This window comes from Chroicocephalus ridibundus, chromosome 6 (genome assembly GCF_963924245.1).
Source record: "Chroicocephalus ridibundus chromosome 6, bChrRid1.1, whole genome shotgun sequence".
Classification (NCBI taxonomy): domain Eukaryota; kingdom Metazoa; phylum Chordata; class Aves; order Charadriiformes; family Laridae; genus Chroicocephalus; species Chroicocephalus ridibundus.
Genome location: NC_086289.1, coordinates 24,846,180 through 24,868,129, shown reverse-complemented (window position 1 = coordinate 24,868,129; position 21,950 = coordinate 24,846,180).

The window sequence follows — 21,950 nt, the reverse complement described above, 5'->3', positions numbered from 1 at the left end:
CAGGATCTATTTTCCATAAACCCATCTTGACTGACGTTAATTATATTACTCTTTTTAACTCTTTGCTACTCAAACCCCTTTATCAGCCATTTCATTATTTTGCCCAGGATCAACATCAAGTTGACAGGGCTATAATTATAGGATTTGTCTTGTTTACCCTTTTTATACATTGGCACAACATTAGGTTTCTTCCAGGCTTCTGGAACCTCCTCACAGATCCAGGAACTAACATCATCAGTGTCCCAGAGAAATGGACATGCCACCATTTTAAAAACTGCTTATGGATGCATGTGGCAGATTGCCTCCAGCACCTACTTACCTGGCACAGGATGTGCATCAAGCATCTCACTAAAGCACAAGTAAGTCAGGGGCGAACACTGAGAAGGGACAAATGAAAATGCTACTTGGGAGGTACCTTAATCTAGCACACTTTCAGGGACTTAAGTTACCACAAAAGAATTGCAAGAGTCCTTTGAGAGAGAAACCCTCTGCAGCTGTCCCCTGACCTGTCCATCCAACAGAAGCAAGCAGAGGACCCCTGAATGCTGCCTTGCTTTGTGTGGTTTGATCAGAGGCTGCAAATCAGAGCAACTGTGAGAACTGAGCACAAGTGATCACATTTGGGAGGGTGGTAAAAACAGCTCATTAGCATGAAAGGAGACACCTCTTTGCTCAAGCCTTCCAGACGTGGACCCTAATTGAAATCAATGCTGAACTCTCAAAGACAGGAGATAGGGAAGCTTAGAGACGTCAGCAAAATCTAACTCTTAATGAAAAAAGATTAGACAAGTGGAAACCAGGCTAAGAAGAGGCTAGAGGGCCTAGATGGAAGTGATAGGTGATGTAAGGGATGGGGACATGTCAAAGAGTAACAGAGGCATTGCAGAAGGGCAATAAGGCAGCAGAGGAGAAAGAAGCAGTTAACATGGAGAAGATGGTGGAGGAGGAAGAAATTAAACTGACGGTACCACTGCAAAGCCAGACATAACTGCATAAAATCATGTTTCACCAATCCCCTCTCAGGCTGCTTCAGTCAGCTTTCACAGCCTGTCAAGCTCCGTACCACTGCACAGAGAGAAACAAATATTACAAGCAGTGAGAAAGTGAAACAGGGAGCTTTCAGGACTGAAACCTCGATCTCCTTACCACTCACTGTAGTCATGCAGCATAGCTGCTCTAGCTGCTTTGCTCTCCAGGGCTGTAATACAACCTGTGTTAACACTGGTCAGAGCCAGGACATTTGACTCTGACAAAAATGGTAGAGAACAAAAGTCTTGCTGGCAGAGGTGCTGCAGGTCAATTTGCTATTTGCCTCCTGACACAGCATGGCATTTTGTTGTTCTGAAGAGGAGAAGTCACAAAAGACAAAAACCCAAGAAACTTGGTAATTTCAAAGAACCGCTCTCACCCTTGAAACAACCTTGAGCTTTAAGGCTATAGAAGATACATTGGAGATGGGGGCTGTGTGTTTCCAATCTTAGCCCACTACACTGCCCAAATTAATTTTGGTAGGAAGAGGAATGAGATTTCTAACTCAGAAAGAGAGGAAGATCCTGAGCAGTGAGGCTGTATGGTGAAGAGCAGAACAGAGGTGTATTTTGAAAGTACAACGGTAACTGTACTTAATGCCAGTAACCTGACAGCACAAGGTCTTCAACTGCAAGGGTAACAATACTGGCAAGGGAATGCTAGTTGTGCCTCATTTTCATGGTAACAGACCCAGGCGAAAACAATGTATCATCAATTTACGAGGTTTAGTAAAACTTTATTGCACTATTTGCCTGTATGTAAAACAATATCAAACCCATTGCAGAGCTGGCCAAATTGGCTAGCAACTTAGAAGAGATGGCATAGCTGACAGCAACCAAGCTAAAATGTTGGGACTAAATCAAACAGACAATGTCCCTTTAAGGGAACAAGTATAACCAAACAGGTCTATTTTTAAAGCACTTTTGCAAAAGGCTGCTGCCATTTCTGACACTGTTACCAGCAGCCAAGACAGCATCTGCGGCAGCAATTTCATGGAGACAGTATTGCGGGAGGGTGCTCCCCTACCTCCCTCCCCAGCCTTGTCTCAGGAAAAGAGCAGTGAAAGGATTTTTAATGAATTTTGTTCCCAAAAAAACTCAAACCAAAGCAACCAGCATATGGTGCATTCATCAAATGGAACAACAATAGCCATGGCTTTGCAGGCTCAGCGCTCTGATCTTTCAGGTGGTGTTGCTATTGTTTGTTGGGCCGCTTGTAACTCTAGAATGTCAGAGAGAGAGAGAGATACAGCAACTCACCAGTATCCCTAAGAAATGGTTATGATGAAATCCACAGCCAGAGCCACGGGGTCGCAGACTTCTAGTCCCAGGACAGATTGGTCCCCAGAGGACATTTCCACCTCTTCTCCAGCCAAACAAAATTAATTCCATTTTCAGAAAGTCTGTTAGGTGCTGGAAAAAAAAAAATAAACAAATCTTGAGATTATCATGTGAAGAAACAACACTGCTCCGTGCAGAATGATTTAAAAGACATCACAGTTTTTATATTTTCTTCAACAGAATTTGCTTAGGACTTCTGTGGTCATTCCTATGCAATATTAGGAAACACAGTTGTGAAGAGGAGATGTAGAACGCCTAGGCAAAAGACTCATTAAAAAACTTCAGTCCACATTAGACTTAGAGGAAAAAAACCCTACAAATCACATATCTTTAAGTATTTTTCATCTCCCACTTCCACCAATTCGCTAAAGCAACATTGTGGTGAAATGTCAATTGACCTAGCTGATTCATTCAGAAGTAAAATCCAAAAGATGCTCCACGCATCAAGAAGGCTGTAGTTTTAGATTAGTAAGTTCATGTTGACACATGCTCTTAAAACAGGACTTGCTCATTTGTAGCTTATATTGTCACAAAATAGGGAAAAAGCTGCTAATTAACAGTAGTGCTTCTGAGAGCTGAGCAGTTGCACCCAATATTGGAAACATTTTACATTTTCACACTCAGGAATTAGCTCAGGTCAACCTATCTCTTCAATTCTTAAGACTTCCCTCATATTGCAGAGCACAATTTAATAGAGACATAACCTCCCCAACATCTTCCCCTTCTCCCATTAACAAATCTCTAACATCCCTGTGGCACCTTGAGCAATTGCTTGCACAGTGAAGCACTAGCAAGAGGCATTTAAACTGTTTCAGCTGTCTTTCATGCAGTTTTCAACACCATGCGATCAGCAAACACTCTATAGACCACAGCAATCCACAAACTGTAACTTCATTATCTACAGCAAAACTGGATGTTTACATAGATTGCAACAGTGTAGCACAGACTTCATAAAGCATCCTCTTCTAACCTTAAAAAGCATAATTTCCAGAGCAGAAAGTGCTCCCTTCTTCATTAGCATCAAAATGTCACTAATGGTGCCACTAGACATCAAGCAGCATCCTTTTGAGAATCTGGCATGTTCTTCACTCTCACAGCTTTCAGATGAATAGCTTTTTCAACAAATGACATGTCACAGCCTTGACACAAAAATACTTGCACCTTGTCAATCATTCACTCACCATTGAGTTCAAATGTTCATCTTCACAGAGATGAATTTGATCTGCACTGCAGTTAAAAATGTTAAATATGGACTCTTAGAGGAGAAGAGGAGTGCAAGTAAAAGCACAAAGCAAAGGTGGCAAATCAGAGAAAATACCATGCCATTTGTACAGTAAATAGGCAATGCAACTTCTGTAGCAAGTGGAAATTCGGGCACACAGAACAACAAAAGCTGAGTGCTAGATGACAAGGATGGAAGTGTAAGCCGATATGGATGGTCTCCAATTTTAAACCAGTGACCTAAACGTCCCAGCCCAAAGGTTAGCTACTGTTTTATCTATCAAGGTTGTTATACTGCAACCATCACTATAATATAACACAGCCAGTCAGGTCCTTTATAGCCAGAGAGAAATCCATGTGTCATTTCCAACACTCCAGTTATTTCTTTGATAGATGTGTAAAACAAAGCACTATTGTGCACAGCAAGTTGCCTGTAGTAGCCAAGGCATCATTCATCACCCCATTCAAACCAATTCGATCTGAACTGAAACTACAGTAAAAATTAAACATAGTCACTTTGGAATTATTTAGGCAAAATAATAGTAATTACCAACTTTTATACTTAACCTCTCTGGGTACATGTCACAAAAATAACTCAAATATCTTAAAGCTGCTTGCGAGTAAAGAGCAGAAGCCAACTAAAGGCCTAGTCTGGGATTTGTGAAAGGTCCAAAGGAATTAAATTCAGAAGAGCTGGATGCTTAATACCTGCAGTTCACTTCAGTGTCCAGTCCATCCCAAATCACAACAAATAGCAAACTAAAATGCCTGGAATGACAAAGAAAGTGGTCTCTACATAATCCAGATGCTAGCAAAATTGATAATCATGTAAGATACGAGCTATAGGAAAGGTCTTGTTTAGTATTACACTCTTACTGCTTTTCAGAGTCATTTTAGAGAGTCATCTTGGCCTCATTCTCCCCTCCTCCACCTTCCCCACAGGGCTTTCCACTGAACGGTATGGTATTTCACAATTGTATTTTTTAATGGAGAGCTACATTTAATCAAAAAAACTACATTTCTGGCATAGTGCTGCTTTGACATGATGTTTTTAACCAGCCTCTTCACAGACTTTTCCCAGTCCTCCCAAATAATCCAGAGAAGCCACTTTAACCATCTGTGCTTGATATCTTCCATGGAGACCCTGCTGGGCCACCTCACATAGCTGGGACGCAATGGAGTTTTTGCCAGGTACGTCTCACTTTACAGTTAAGGATTCGGAGATATTATTCCTCTCATTTAATATTCTGTTTATTACCTTTTATCCTGGTGCCAACCATCTTAGACAATGAAAGATTACAGAAACGAGTCGGTCAGCATACATCATCTAAGCTGATACACAACAGTTCTGAAGTTATTGATTCCTGTAGATTTTAATATACCATTGAATAGCCCAATCTGATTAACTCAATTTAATTCAATGCCACTCATTCATTACTTTGAGATCTTAACTTCCACATGCTAGGTTAGCTGGGTTTCTATCTCTTCAGTTTTCTGTTCAACCCTTTTTCATGGATCAGATAACTCTATGCCGTATTTGCAGTAAAAGACCTCAGGGAATCAACTCAAGAGCAGCAATCTTCAATAAAGCCGTGTTCTCCATTAAGCAGGCCCCACTTAATCACTCTTTGAATCAAGGTGCTGCAGCTTCAATGAGAACATCCCCAGTGCAGTGCATTCCCAAGACTCTAGGCAATAGATAACTGGCACACCAGGACACAAAAGCTTGCTTAAATGATGCATTGGGAGATTGTCTCTATGTTCAGTGACAGCAGGTACAGATGAAGAAGCCTGCTTTTGTACCTCTCTCTTTTGGCGTTTTGATGCTTTTTCAAGCTACTTTCAGAAGGCTGGAGGCACTACGCATCATCTTTTCACAGTGGTCTGTATGTACAGGGGTTCCTCCCACTTTACTGTGCCAGTGCACCACAACCATATTTCCTGTCCTAAGCCATTTTGTCTAAGGAGGTCTCCTGGAAATGAACACTGGCATAGGGGAGAGAAGAAATGTAATAGCAAGTCCTGAAGCTCTTAAAGCTGTATTTTTCTCCTGCTTCTAAATGATTTTATTATATCTCAGATTTTCATCACATTACCTCAAATGGCAGGAACCAGCCCACCACTCGCTTTCATAGCATTGCCATTACTGCAAAGCAGCATCTCTTTTAATGGTGCCAGGCTTAGTGGCTCCAGACAGAAAAAAGGGATTATGGTAGGGTGCCCATTTACCCACTGCTACCTCATTTCATCAGCCATTTATCAACACCTTCTTCATTTGCAGAAATAAAATCAATGGTAGGCGGAGCTCTTTCAGTGCATTTAACTTCGCTGGCATGATACAGGTGGTAACACAGCTGAGATCAAACACTTCCATCTTTCCTCCAGAGCCAGCTTGGCTGCAGACTAGCTGCTTCTCAATTATAGATTGCAATATTTCTGGCAAGGGTTAAGCATGCTTTCTACAGCTGGGATTTGCTTGGCTATTGCTTTCTTACTTAATGAACATTCGCTTTCTTCTTACTAGCTCGTTCACCTTTTACCCAAGGTCCTTAAAGAAGAGAAAGGCCTGACTGAAGTTATGAGTGAAACATAAATCTACGGAAAGCTTTAAGCAGATAAGGAGACTGAGATATTAGAACACTGACGCTGCATTACAGTTTATAAACCCTGTCACACAGTGCAATAAGCATATCTGTTAGTTTCCTACAAGATAAAGGTTATAACTGCATTGCAAACAAAGCTGGAGGAAGCTTCAGGAGACTTCCTGGCTTGTTGCTAAGTCATTTCTGCTCCCTGAATATCTTTACTTCAAGTCGGGATAACAACAGTTGCCCAAAAACAATTGCCTTGCACAGGGAATTTTATCAAGTTTAATTTCTTGGGATATATGTGAGGACAGTAGAAGAGGTCTACCATCATTCCAGTGCTTCACAGGGAGAAAGACGTACTATTGTAGCCTGTTCCACTTTCAGAAATCTTTATCCCTCTCTGAGTTTTATATTTAATATGTAAGGAAAATGCAAATTAGCTATCCAATCTCTAGAAGGATTAGAGATCCTGGAATCAAAATGCTAGTAATGACTTACGTTCATGTGACACCAAAAATGAGATCTCTGTTATGGCTTGCAAGACTCGCTAAGAATGGCTGATACAGAATCAAAACCTGTCACACTGGCACAAACTTCTTTTTGACAGGTTGGAGTTTTTTAGAACGTAAACCAAGGAAGCACAACTAGATGTTCTGATCTTTGCCATAAATTCCCCGCAATATCTTTGAGGGCACTTATTACTTCATGTTATTTAATATCATTGTAGAATACTTCAGATCTTTACCTGTGCCCACACCTGGTGCCTCTCTACATCTCCTGCAGGGTCCACAGGATGACAATATGCCACTCTTAGAAGCTTAAATGAACTATACATTTCTGTCAAAGTGTTAGTATTTGCTTAAGTTGGTCAGCATTTGCAATTTGTCAACATTTCACAAGTAGTGACTCAAAATAACTCAAATGCTTGGTTTTCAAGTTTAAAGCCAAATGACTTGTAGCACAACTCCTCATACAAAGATCAGTAACATTTGGCTAACAGGTAACATATGTATGTATATAAGCATATATAAATCAGTAAGCGTTTAAAACACTACATACTGGAGACTTCCCCCGCCCCCCATATTCAGGCTAGCTTCTCTTCCAGTAATGTACCCATTCTGTTTTGCACTTTATGAATTCCTAGTATGCATGTAACTCGATAAATCAGCACTTATAAATCAGACACAGCCTTTATGTTGCATCCATCTTCCCTCTCCCTGCCCCAAAATGCTTTGTCAGCAAAGGCTTGAGCTATTGGTTCTGCAGGTGCGCGTAGATCAATATTAAACACATGGTAGTTTAGTCTGCAGCGACTAATATTAGCTCTGCTTCACCAGTCATTTGGAGAGTGCAGTTACCTAGGTGAGACTTCCAAAGCACTCAGCACTGACCAAAGTCAGTGGTGTAACTCTTGTTGAGACTCAGCTTACAGGTCCTCCCTTAAGCACTGATTATACTGGTTATGGACCACAGCATTCCTTGAAGTAAGCAGGACCACATTAAAAGAGACGCCAGATGGTTCAGAACAAGTTGTTGGGTTATGGCTAACAGCTCTTTCACCTGCTGAAACACACAGACCTTGGCTGTCCTGAGAACAGACACATCTTGCCACATCCATACCATGTAAAATGTATCTGTCAGCTTCATTTCTAATCTTTCCCACAGAAAAAAAAATGCGTACCCAGGACTCTCACTTCACTACCCTTCACTGATATTCAGTGCAAAGTAGAGTCAATTTTTTCTATATATTTTAGGTTGCACCTTGTCTGAGACTCAAGGAAGTAGAATCATGGAACCGATAAAAGAAAGACACACACACCAGAGACCAGGCTGAAGCAGCCACAACTTCATATAAGCTGTTTCCATCTCCAAAAGCATCAACATTGCATCAACACTTCCGCTTACCAAAAAGCCAGGAAATGGCTTTGCTGCTGAAGAACCACATGATTTTAGGTAAGGTATCATCATAAGTTGATGAAAAGCAAAGAGCTGGGATATGATGGAAAAAAAAGGATTATCAGTCAACTTGGAAGGGATGTGGAAAAACAACACCAAGGAGGCAGCAGTGTTTCAGCCACAGGTATCACAGCTTAGTATATAGTCCCAGAGCAGATGTGGGAGGGCAGCAAATTGATCCAGGGGTGCTAATACAATCAGAGATCGTAACTGATGCTTCAGATAGAGGAAGTTGACAGCACACAAAAAAAAGGAACTGACGAAAACAGTGTCATCATACATTACCTGCCCAGCCTGGCTGTGTGGGCAGGCAGTAAAAATAATTCACACTGTAGAGTTAGCACCTCTGTTGAGGGAGACAGTATGCCTATCATGGACCGTCATGACATACTTCAGGCAAAGCCCTCCACAGCTTTGAACTGACAGACAAGACAAGCACAAGAACTATTTTCTTCACCACTGGAACACAGCCTCCTCTGGAGCAAAACACTGAAGAGATTTAACAGTAAAAATTTAACTCTGCAGTGCAGCTAGTCCAAAGGAAACTGTGAAGACAGGTAAACTTAAGGAAACAGTCTATAGCCGGAAAACAGTCAGGTACTGGAGATAACCCCAGCTGCACACAGTGATGAGAAGTAATACCACTTGTTAACAGCCACATCTGACTTAGGTCCTTGCCTTAGAAACTTACTGTGAGTCACAGCGCAATGCCAAGGCACCTGGAACCCCTCTAGTTCAAAAAACAAACAACACAAAAAAAAAAAAAAACAACCACAAAAACCCCCCAGTAACCTACTAAATCATCACCTCACCTCCTACAGCACCCAAGGCTTCTGCATCCAAGTGCTCACTCGAACATCCTCAAGATCTTATCAGTCACAGCCCGAGTGCTGCTTTTGGAGGGGAGTTACAGGGAGTCTCCAGACTGCCATGACAGGAGACAAGACTGTTACATGCAGTCACTAGGTCCTGTGAATACTCTGTCAGACTGGATCCTTGCTCTGTACCAAGGGCACCTTTTTACAGTCCCCACCAATATGAAATATGCAGGCTATTACATTTACATACTGCCTTCACAATCCAGCTGCTTTAGGAACAAGACAATAGTCCATGGAGAATGCCTCTCTGCTCTTTCCACTTGTTCTTTTGCATACCCTTGAGCTGCACTGCTCTCAGCCAAATGCCAAAAGAAACCAGGCTTTCATCCTCCATGGCAGCACTCTACCCCACAGGGAAACACATCAAAGCTGTCAGTACCACATGCACATCACCATTTACTGAGAAATTGCCCTGTCCTCTCACCCACCCACCAGATGAGCAACTTCACCACATGTGCCTCAGCCTTCAGTATGAAATGGAAAAGCCTGAAGCCAAAGCAACAGCTGCCACAGCTGATTTAGCCATTGGTAAAAAAGGAAGTTAGGGAAAGAAGAGAAGACAAACTCTGTAGTCTCTGCTGTTTCTTGTATTACAGAAGGCCTTGATCAGCACTGGTACAGGTATGGTACACACACTACAACTCTGGCTAAGGGTAAAGTCCCAACACAGGAGTCAGACAAGAGAATTAGTAGTTCTGTTCCTCCAACCCATTAATTCAGTGACCACATGTCTTAACTAAGGTCACAAAAGCAAAACTGGGATTTTTACCTCCTGTTCTCTGACACTGATCAGTACCAGATCACGGAATAAGGGACAATTCAAGTGCAAGAGCTCCAGCAGCTCAAAAGGAGCCCCTTAAGAAGGAAATCCAATGCGCAAGCCTTGAAACTGCAGTTGTCAAAATCATAATTCAGACTTTCATGCTAATGCTTATAAGCTGCTCCCAGGCCCAGAACTAGCTCCATTATTTGTACAGAATGGTACAGTATAAGTAAAGATATGGACACGGGGACAAGCAGCACATATCCAGACCAGGCAATCCAGCAGCTGTTGTCCCTCTTCTGAACCTCACTTCTTCTAAGCCTTCAGCAGAAACCTCTACACAAGATCTCAAGCCCCAGGTTGCAGTGTTTTTTTTGGTGGGTTTGTTTTCATCCTGATGGAGCTTAATTTCCACTCATGGATGATCCAAGGTGGACACAAAGGAAGAACTGAGGGAAGTTATAAGCTTTTTGGCTACTCCATTAGCACTAACTACCTCTCTGCTTTGAAGGATGCATTTGCCTTGCCACACCCTCCAAGCATATCTGTGTTTGTACTATTGTGGTAACTAATGTCTCCAACCAGAGGAGTACTCCATGATGCCAAATGCAGCACACATGCATAATAAGAAACAGCTACTGCTCCCAGAAGTGGTCCTAATTTAAAACAAGATGCAACAAGGGGGATGAACCAAATACAGAGGAGTAGATAAGAGAAAAACTATTACATTAACAGGTGTTTTCATTGACTGTCTCTACTCCCCCTCCTGTTTTTCACAGAGCTTAGCTGCCTACAATCAACACATCACAAAGAATGAAACCATGAATTTGGGTTTGAGGCTTTTTTTGGTCCAGAAGAGGGCAGAAATATAGCATAAAACCATCCTAACCCAGGGAAGTTCAGCTTTTCTAGTGCACTTTCAAGCAAGCAATTACAAGTGATAGGGTGATTCTCTAGAGGAGTGTTAGGGGAGGCAAGGATTTAAATGCTGCTCTGAGTTTTACAACAGGTGAAGGTACTTATCTACCCTGACCTGGGTCTGCTTTTTATGACTGGCTTATTCCATTCTCAGATACCTAAAGAGGACAAGAGAGAGAAAGTGTAGGAGTATCCCTCTTCTTATCCCTGCCTGCAGCAGAGACAACGTTTAATTTATAGCATGCCGACTACACACACCCCTCCACAGCTTGTATCACTCAGAATCCACACAAAAAGGGCATGACATTTCCTCCAGATTGCAACATGCCCATTCATTTTCAGATACCAGTGCTGCTGCTTAGGATTACTACTACACACCAGGAAATTACTGGGGGGGAACAACCAACAAAGCCCACCCATATGCCAAGAGAAAAGGAGATGCACGTGCCAAGCCCTTTTCCAAGAAGATTATGCTAGAAAACTGGGCAGTGATCTGAAAGGATAACTTCAGATGAATAGACTCATATGCAGCCCATGTACTTAACCCGTATGCCAACAAGCAATATAGCACAGCTCTGCTATTCATCCCATCTGATTGTAGAAGGGTGGGAGTTGGAAGCTTTGTGCTGCCAAAATGCCAGTCACTAGCCAAAAGGTACATTTGGTTGCTTGTCAGTGCAGCAGATGTGAAATGGGCATCCTTTCCCTTCTCTGACCTCCTCAAGGACAGCAAAAACAGCTCCAGAGAAGGAAATAAAAGAGGTCAGCAAAAGTAACTGATTTTCTGAAAGTTCTGCTTTTTGGCACTATTCCCAAATCATGTTTTTCCACCATAAATTTGTCAAGAAAATATAATCCCTTTAATATTTATCTCTTGCATAAGGAAAATCTAGGGAGCTAAGGACATTCAGATGAACAACAAAAAAAGAGATGGTTATCAACAGCAGCAAGGAGGGTTTGTGCTGACAGGATTAAGAGGAGGCTGACCAGTACGTGCGAACACCAAACACGCAGGACTGAGACACCACAGAAGCGTGAGCCCATATGAAATCTCTCAAATTACTCTCACAAATACCCGCTTGCTCGCTGCTTGTTGAGGCACTAAACCGTGTAATGGGGTATCCCAAACCAGGAAGAACATTCTTTAAATTAGTCTTTTAAATACTGGGGAGGGAAGTTGCTCCACCTGGCCATGCAACATGGAGGAAAAGTACTGTGACCACGAATCCCAAAGGAGACAGCAGGAAGGAAGGATTTTTACTTCATTCCTTTACTTGAATCAGTGCTGGGGAGAAATAGGGTGCAAACAAGCAATGGAGAAACCTGTATGTAACAGTTCTACCCTTAAATGAAATTCCTCTTAATAAAGATATGACAAAAAAGTGATCTTGCTGCTTAACACAATAGTAAAATACCTGCCCAATCCAACCATACTGTACAACAGTAAAAAGAGAGGGTTAATTGCAGCAGCTATTACACAGATTCCACGCAAAACAGAGAAAGCAGGGATGTGAGCAGATGTACAGAGGAAATGTTTCACCGAGTTGCCATCCTGAAAGAGGAAAGGACACTTGCTTCTTGGTATGCTCACCACCTTCTAGAAACTCCATCAAAAACTGCCAAGCCAAAGATACTCAGTTTGGGCCTTAACAAATTTAAAATTTTTACATCTGCCTGCTAGAAAGAGCTTCTGCATTAGATATAATTTTAAGCAAGCTGACTGGATAAATCTACCAGTGATAAGCCTTTTAAAATTTACTTATTTAATCAGCCATTGTAATTTTAAATCAGGAACTGCATTTAAAGCCACTGGGACCCTGAAGTTATTAAAAGTGGGTCTTATTTACAGAGCCATTCTTAACAGCATATTTATTTAATAAAATATACGTAAATTGTATGTGCTATTAATAAGCTCATTAGAACAGTTAACCCAGGCAGATTTCTAACTTAATACAGTAATCCATAGCCTTGTCAGGGAATATTTCTCCTTCCCCATTTAGAGGAAGTCACAGGCACCAGCCTCCTATTCTTAAAGTCAGACAGTAAGAGAGATATTAAAAAACGTTAAGAGGAATGCCCAATGTTTTAACCTGTTCTATTTAATCAAAATAATATGAACTTTAACAATATGTTCCACTAAGTCACAACTCCCTTTTTAAAAACACCAAAAAAAACCCCAACCCACCAACTGTCATCCTCATACATTCAATTGACCAACACTAAATGGTGCTGGCAGAATTTCACCTTAGCAAGACTGCAGTACAGTAATAGAGATCAGATGGGAACATCTATATACACAGAACACACTTCTATCTACAAAAACACCACCAACACCTCCAGGCTCAAAATGCCAGTAGACACTAGGAACCAGTTGCCTCAATGACGAACTAGGTTTCTCAATGACTATATTGCTACCATTTACTTTCATATAAATATCTATGAGACTTCCCAAGTACTCCTGAAGTAAATTAACAATAGTCTTACTATATTCCATTTCCCTTTCCAGCCTAGAGAAGATGCAAGGTGATAACATGTTGTAGCTACACATGCACGTAACTCAACACATGCAGAGCAAGCAAGAGCTAAAAGATGAGGTTTTACACTGATTGCAGAGAAAGGCATGTCTTCCTCCCGTAACAGCTGAAGATTCATAGCCTTCCATCTCTTCTGCCGGTAGTTCCTCTAACCTGCTGTCTCTATGCAGAAGTAGGGCAACTCAAAAAACACCCCAATTCCTGAGACTCAGTCTCTTATAATGATCCTTCAGTAACTAATACCTATTCTTTCTCCAAGCTTCCAAAATTCAAAAATGCTCCAGTCATTCACTCCATGCAATATGAGATATTTACAAACCTGACACCTACATCTGACCTAGTAATATAGAGTCAGAGAGAAACAGGCATTTACAGGATTTTTGGACATCTACTTTGATACGAGCTGCGCCCTGAGAAATACCTGTTTCTCTCCACCAATCACAAACAAGAGTCTAAACAAAGTACTTCTATGCAGGTGCCTAAAGACAATAAGTTGAACCCCCTTAAATTCAGGTTTATAGAGCACTTCTTCAGAGACAAATGGTAGTTGGAGCAAAGATACAAAATTAATAACTTCTTAGCTGATACCAGAAGTCCACCTGCAAATAGCATTAAGAAGTCCCACATTAATTTCCCAACACAATTCACTTGTCACAGTTGCACAGTCTTTGGGCTCAACTCAGAGCCCAAGACAAGGATATCCCTTTGCTGTCCCACACACATGAATTTCCTTGCATTTCCAGTGAACTCAAGTCTCCAGTCCTCATTTTCAGGTCCTCTTCTGATTGACTTTGATCTGAGGATCAAACACAGTTCAGTGCTTCAATATCTGTTCTCACAGTACAAGCTTGAAAAACCAACACCCTTTTCTTTGCCCAAGAGAGTATCTATGAACGATTCATTTATGGGCATTTTGTATAAGGTCCAGGATTCCTCCCCCTCCCCAATCACCCACTGTATTACATTAGAACAGACAAAAAGGGAACTAAGCTCCATAGTCTAAATGGCTTTCACAGTCTCAGAAGGAAGGGGGTGATGGGGAGGTGAGGGAGGGAGAAGCAGCCCCTATAGCCAAAAGATCACATGCAGACAGTCATAACCAACTAACGATGAAAATTAACATTTTGCCTTTACAAACATTTAGGAAGAACTGTACAACGCTGATGCTGCACATTGACTTAACAGATAATTAAATTCTTTTCAAATGGCAGAAAGCAGTAAGAGCAAGCAGGATTTTTCACTTCAGTCTTCCTACCATTACCATTTGTATTGCTCAGGTTCTGGTTTGTGCTGGGAGTATTTACAATACTTCACTCAGAGTAACTACTGTTCCTTAGAAAGGATTCTCAAAGAATCATTTTGCTGCCTCATGAGTTCAAGGCTCTAAAAACATGTTACCCCGAGGAAAACAGAAGTGAAGAATGACTTGGCGTAGTAGTACCAAACACTGGAAAGGAATAGCTTTTCTTGAATTCGAGGTACTTCAGAGAACAAAACAGAACAACATATGGCATCATCCTGCAACACCAGCATGCAGTGGTCTTTGCCAGGGACTCAGGAACATCCAACACATGTTGAGTCAAATGTTTTATATGTATTAATGCCTAACAGAAGCTCTTGGCATCCTCTGAGAGAAGCAAAAGCTCCCAAGGCTCCAGAGAATCCCCAGGTACTCGTGCATTCCCACACTCCATCAGACTGCTTGGTGGCGAGAGCGGTTCTCCAACACCAGCACACTTTAGAGCCTTGTAGCTTTCTCCTTCACCTTACACGCATGGCCTCAGAAGAAAAGGTAAAACTTCTTTCAAAGCATCTAAATTACTCCTCTTTTTTTTTCTTACTTTATTTCATCTGTCCATTAAGAACAGACCAGTTGTCACCTTTGTGCTTTAAGACAGGAAATAGGTCTGATCCAACAGGCTAGAGCTAGGGTTTCAAGCATAGTGAATACTTGGGTCTGCAAGTTTATTTTAGCACCAGAAGACCTACTACGACTTCTAAGGATGTGCCAATACAGAAAACCATGGAAAAGGTACAGAACTGGGAAGGAGCGGTCATCCTTATATGGATGACCATCCTTATATGGGACATACGGCACTCAGCCTGTTATGCCACTTGCCCTTTTTAAGTCTGAGCTGATTGCACAATAAACACCAACTCCACATTCCATGGCTTATTTTAGATATACAACTCCTCTGTGGGCGCATAAACACAAAGAAGCTAAACAGTCCATGAAAGACGCTGCAGCCAGGCTGGAAGAGTTACTAAACCCCATTTGGTCAGAGAAACTGTCTCTGCCTTGGAACCAGACAAACAGATTTGATTCTCCAAAAGGCATTTCATCAAGAAGTTGTATGGCACACAGTAATTACCTATGTTCTCAAAAGCAGCGAGACAGATGACCAGCTGCATACCTATCCTCCTCCTGGCCTAGGTCCCAAGCACTCTGGCATTTTCCACTGTTGCCTACATGAATTAGACAGAAGACAAAGGCAAACTGCATTAAGGTTTCTGCCAGTTGGGCAGCACTCTGGGTTTTAAGGACTACAGCTTAGGATTCAGTTACAACAGTTACTGTTTACAACACGCTACAAACACCCTGTTAGGAAACATAACAGCTCTCTAACTGCAGAACTGCTCTCTACTGTGAAATATGTCAGCAGGGCTTTGCCAGGGTACAGCGATGTTAAGTATTCTGCATGTCCTTGAAATCCAAATGTTCATGCCACCAAGTCTGACTAGCCTCTCACATACACTCCCTGGATGGAAAATTGAAGGTGACTAATTTCTAACTTTTTTTTTTTTTGAGGGGGAAGAGGGTATGTTTTGAGATTTCAAATCAAAATAGTGTTCACTGTTATGCATTGTTACCTTCTGTCCTTATAACACAGGACACATGAATATCCAGAGGCAAATAAGGGCAGCTTCTCCTCAGTGATATTATGGGACCAAAACTTCAGTTTTCTTTCTTGAAGTTACCTGTTACCTGTGAAGCCTCATTCAGAAACATGCTTGCCTTTTTTTGAGGGAAGAACATTTACAATAACAAGCAGCTGCTGACTCAATTGCCCCATTACAGCTGCTCACATTTTCACAAGAGACTATACTATTTCAAGTATTCCTTTGCCTAGCAGAGTCTTTACTGACATCATGCAGGTACAGTGTAATTTATTTCAGATAAAGGAGATCAAGAGAGAACAAAAGTAAAGCTCCCTGGAAAGAGCACAGCGTGATTGCGTTTCCACTCTGTGGCAAAATGCAGCAACTTCAAGAACAAAATGGCACCAGAAACCATCTTAAAAAACACAAAGGTATGGGGGGGGGGGGAGAAAAGGAAAAAAAAAATACTAAAAGACTAGCAGTTCTACAGCTGTACTTGTTACCCAAGCAAGTAAAAAGAATAAGGGACTACCTGCAAAAGAAGAGAAGTACAACAGGGAATACAAGGTGCAAAGGAAAGACTGCGAAGTAAATTTTTCCCAGACATTTCTTCAAAGAGCATGGCAAATTCAGGAACGGATTCCATAGTGATTGCGCAATGTAACCCAAAAGAGCCAACTGTTGTCCAGGGATATTTATGATGCTTTATACAGGGAGGCTATTATCCCTTGGAATGGACTACAGAAGAATCATTTTGCTACTTCACAGGTCCAAGGCTCTAAAAATCTGTGTTACGCTTAGGAGAGTAAAAGTGAAGTATGCAGAAGTGATCAAAGGAGAACAGGCTGGTTTTATAGCCTGCAGGGGAAACAACTGATCATATATTCTTCCTATGACAAACAACTGAGAAAGTAATTGAGAGCCTAGCAGAAACCAATGTTGTTACCTCAGCATTATTGATTTTGGGCAGACATCTTAATCTAACACATGACAAAACTTTGGTCATTGCAGTAAGATATAGCTTTCAAGGAAAAATGATATTTATAAAGGTAGTTTATGGTTCAGTTAGAGATTCTTATGAAGTCAAGCCCAGGCTATAAAGGAATGGAAAGAAAGGGACTTCTTAAAAACAAAATGGATAGAAAGTTCAATTAAAAATTGAAAATATAATTCAAGTATAGTAAAGCAGAAGGATTTTCTGCTCTTCAAAACACTAAAAGGAAGCAGTAAAAAGTGTAACTTTAAAATACTATACTAAGAAAGCCTTATTCTTACCAAAGGTATGACTAACACTGTAAAATTCAAAGTTCACCTGTAGGGGGCTCTTTAAAAAAATTCTTACTAAATTTAACAGAAATGTTCCATTTTTTTTTATATTAAAAGGAGCTAAGGTTATTTAAAATACATATACATAACAAAATGAAGCCAGAACAGGCTAAGAAGTCTATATAGCCTTTGTTAACATTTAAACACAAAGAAATACAACAGCAAAGAAATAAAAACCAATAACACTAAAAAGCAGATTTATATAAAATTGTAACAATCATCTTAAGAATATGGGTAAAGAGAAAAAAGTGAGTTCAGTTCATGGCAAATACCAAGAGTATGTCTTCAATTAGTAAAAAAATAAGTGGGGAAATAGAGGGAGCATTGCACACCATTAAAAAATTATTTGCTACCTTCCCTCTGTTTCCTCCTACAAGCAACCTGCCCTTTGCGATGCCAGACATTGCTCTCTGCATCTCTCACCCTCCTCTGCTTCCTGGGGGCATCTGAACCATCCCCCAGTCTGTGCCTTTTCAGCCTGAAGGGGGTAATGCACCACATGTGGAGTTTCAGGTGATGATGCTAATTGGGCTCTCTTTCCAGCAGATATATTTTACCTGCTAAATCCAGTACCATCTTCTTCACATCTGCATCATGTTAGCAAGCCACATTTGACTAATAGTCTCTTCTTTATTCTTCCCAACTGACCAACACTCTACTAGGAATAGCCTGACATGGTTTTCACGTGAAATGGCAATCTGAACTAAAGCTCTCTAGGAAACAGATCTAGTGAGATGATCGTTGTTATTTAACATGCTTGGGGCAGACTATCTAAGAAAACCCCAGTCCTGCACCTCTCCTGCTGTCACACTGCTCCTATTGCTTTTCTGCATTGGAAACCCTAGGACAAATGCCCTTAAGGGAAGGGAAAAACCACTGGGCTTCCAAAACTAGCCTTCATTTTTGGCATCTATTCACACATCTGGTATGAAACAATTCCAGTCTGCTGGCCTTTGATGCAGATTTCTTCAGATGTCAAAAAAAAAAAAAAAGAGACAAAAGGTAACGGTGTGGGAGCGGCTGGTTAATGAGGTGTCATGGCTATTGTTGTTTTTTTCACTGCTTCTTTCATTTTATTACATGTATCAGAGTGATAAGGAGCAAAATTTCTCACATTTTGTTTGTGCACTATACAGTTTAAGGCTTAAGTGGAGCAGCTTCTTAAGACTTACAGTAGGCTTCGTAAGTAAAGCAGAATGCTCCACTCAAGTTGTGCCTATTTCCATCACATGGGGAGCATTTGCAGGAGCAAATTAATACCAAGCTTAATTCCTCAGTAGCAAGCACTACGGTCCATCCAGTTGTTTCAAGTGTGAGGCTGGGCCACAACCTGGAAGGAGATCATTCAGAACAGTCTGTCACCTGTTTGGAGAAATTCAACATGCCTTCAAACCACATCCTTCAATAACAAACTCTCTTTGTCAGGAAAACTGCTTCTATCATTGGATCTGTCAAGCTGAGCCACTGAATGAGCTATTTCACTGGGTCTTCCCCAGTCAAGCTCAATTTGAGTTTTACAGTCCTTGATACTTGTGGGATATTTTCATAGAAGCCATTAACTTACTTTGCACTGGGAATTATGCTGCTTGGCAGGGGCTATCTCTCCTCACGATACCTGCATGTCCAAAGTTGAACCTAGTCTTGTAATGAGATGGCAAAAAATAGTCATATATATTCAAAATGTTGGCCTGTAAGCCAGTAAGGCCTGAAAATATTTACCAATATGTCAAAATGCTTCTAGCTGAAAACCGTTTCTAAACCATTTGCTGTTTGCAAGTTTAATGGCTTAAGGCTTATGGGCTCATGAATCACCACCTTTCTTAGCAGCAGCATTTGAAATGTTGATACCTTAGCCTTGAAATAGATGTGAAGGTACCACAGCCTTTACAAGCTGTTATCGAAAGACATACTTTAAAAGCTCCCACAGAAGACTAAATGCGATAGAAGTAGCTGAGCAGGATGAAAGTAACCGAACCAACTTAAAGTCATTGTTCATGTCTGCGTTCCATTTTAGTGATTACCCTCCAGTTGGACAATGAATCATATTAAAGGAACCGTTGATACTTACAGTTTGTCTGATAAAAAAATCCAGATGATTTTAGAAGCAATGATGGGTATTTGGGAAACTATTAGTCTTATTTCAAATTACTGAATTCAACTATCAGAAGAAAATTTTGGAGAGAAATTCCATTTATCACAGATTTTAAAAAAAAGATAGTCCCATTCTTACAATTCCAAGATATTCAGTTGAGAAGACATATGAACATTCACAGAAAAAAAATTGCTGCAACAGATACATGTGGAATGAGTATTTCTAAGGTCAAGGAGGTTATGCCAGTAAATGGCAAACACTCCATTACAGAACTGTAAAATGAAATGTTAAGTGTACACTATGCTAGAGAGATAACAGGGATGGAACAGAGAAATACAATAGGAAAACCAACTGGAAGAAAAAGGAAATCTCAATTGTGAATAAAAAAATAATAATTCCATATACAGTCCTCTAAAATAGGACACCATCAGTCCTTGCAAAGCCATATACACTGTGGAGTGTAAAATGATAAAATATATACACGTTTTGTCTACAATGCCTGAGATAGACAGATGAATGAACACATAAATACAGTAAATAAGTTCTGTTTCAGTTTTAACCAGATATTATTAAAACCCTTTAAAAGAAACAAACAAACAAATAAATAATACAACAGAATGCTTATGAGTTTGTTTATGCTTGAGTAGCTTAAAATGTACGGGAATTCACAGCCTCCTGTTTTTTCTGGGTAACTGGCCCCATCTATACATGCATTCATCCACCACATCAACGCAGGCAACCTGCAGATCTGCCTCTTCATTCCTATCTCCGTGCAGCCGGATTAAAACCTCAATCTGTTTCGAACACGTCTCTGAGACAGCTAAAATCAGGTCAGCTTCAGCTCTCCAACCTTTCTCCTCCATCAATATAGATAAAAATGAACATTTTGCCTATCACTCAACACATAACTCTTCAACTCTAATTTCTCTCCAGGTCCTCACATTCAACCACACAAAAACAGTCAGAAAGATTTTGACATATTTACAAGGTTATTTCTGTATGTACATCTTCACAACTAAAAACTTTTGTCCAAGTTCTTATCACCTTGATTACTGTAACTTCTTTCTCTAGCTCTAATCTCATTCAAGTCTCATCCATCCAGAATGTCATCTCAATCAGCATTTTCAGCAATTAGTCAGACCATGTGAATGCATGAATGTATTCTTCTTTGGTTCCTCATTGTATTTGGGCTTTTGCTCATTCAGCACTCATATTTGAGGTAAACTCCTTGTAAACAGCTCCAAATCTCATTTTCCGTCCTCCTGAATTCTTCTTAAAACTTATCTGCTCTGATATTTCCTGAGAAGCTTGACAATTAGGCTACTGCCAAGCACACAGATCCATACAATTCTCAAGAAGAACAATGTGTGGGGTAACCAAGATTTGAAGTAAGCACCATTTAAATTATGCCTGAAGCCACACCAGCAACATTGTAGCCTGAATGAATCAGACACAACATGCAATTCTACTGAATTCTTTCCAATGTCATAGGCCAATACAGCTTCAACAAATATACAGGGGTTATTTCCAGTGAGTTGTGCTGTTCAAACATGCCTATTCACTCTTCCTTCAAGTTATCTGTAGTATACAATGATGTTCCACCACAGGGTTAACGTGATTTTCAAGAGAGTCATCTATACCCACCCTGGTCTAGTTAAACCATTCTAGCAGCCAGTAAGGTTCAGTATGCGTGTTGACAATAGGTCTAGTAAAACCAATGTCAGCAGCAACTATGGTTTAGTGCATATGTTGCAGGTAGGCTTTCAATCACAGTGTGGACAACCCCTGGCTGTCCACACTGGATAGTGGCTGAGTCACCCACAGTTTTTACTTCTTTATAGTGCAGCAGTAAGACAATCAATATGGTTATATGTTGCTCTTCACCAACACCTTGGAGCAGTCCACAAGAACACCCCAAATGTCCTGGAAGGCACAGCCTGCCAGAACACATGGTAGAGTACAGGTATCTGACACATGGAAGAGTGAAGAAGGGAAGAAAAACAAAACCAAAAACATCAAATAAAAAAATTTAAATATGAGGATAGTGGAAGTGAACAGCTTATTAGATTCATGGCAAGTCGTTTAGCATTTTACACTGGTGCCTCAGTTACTAGGCACTACTGGGCTGCCTAAAAATAGCTGCAGATGAAAGGCAGACACCCAGAAGTGAGATGACAGCCTTATCAGTAGGCTTAAGCTTTGCCAGTCCCATTTCTACGATAAGTCCACACAGCTAGATGACACCAAGGTGGACAGTGTGCACCATTCCCACATACAAAACCACTCCTGGAAGGAAGGTTTCAGTAGAAGAACAGACTATTGCAGATATCAATTACACAGTGACTGTAAAGCTGTGGATTATCAATATGAATAAAGTGAGGATTCGCACACCCTGAGGTCAGCCACTGACTAGCCAGTATGAAAC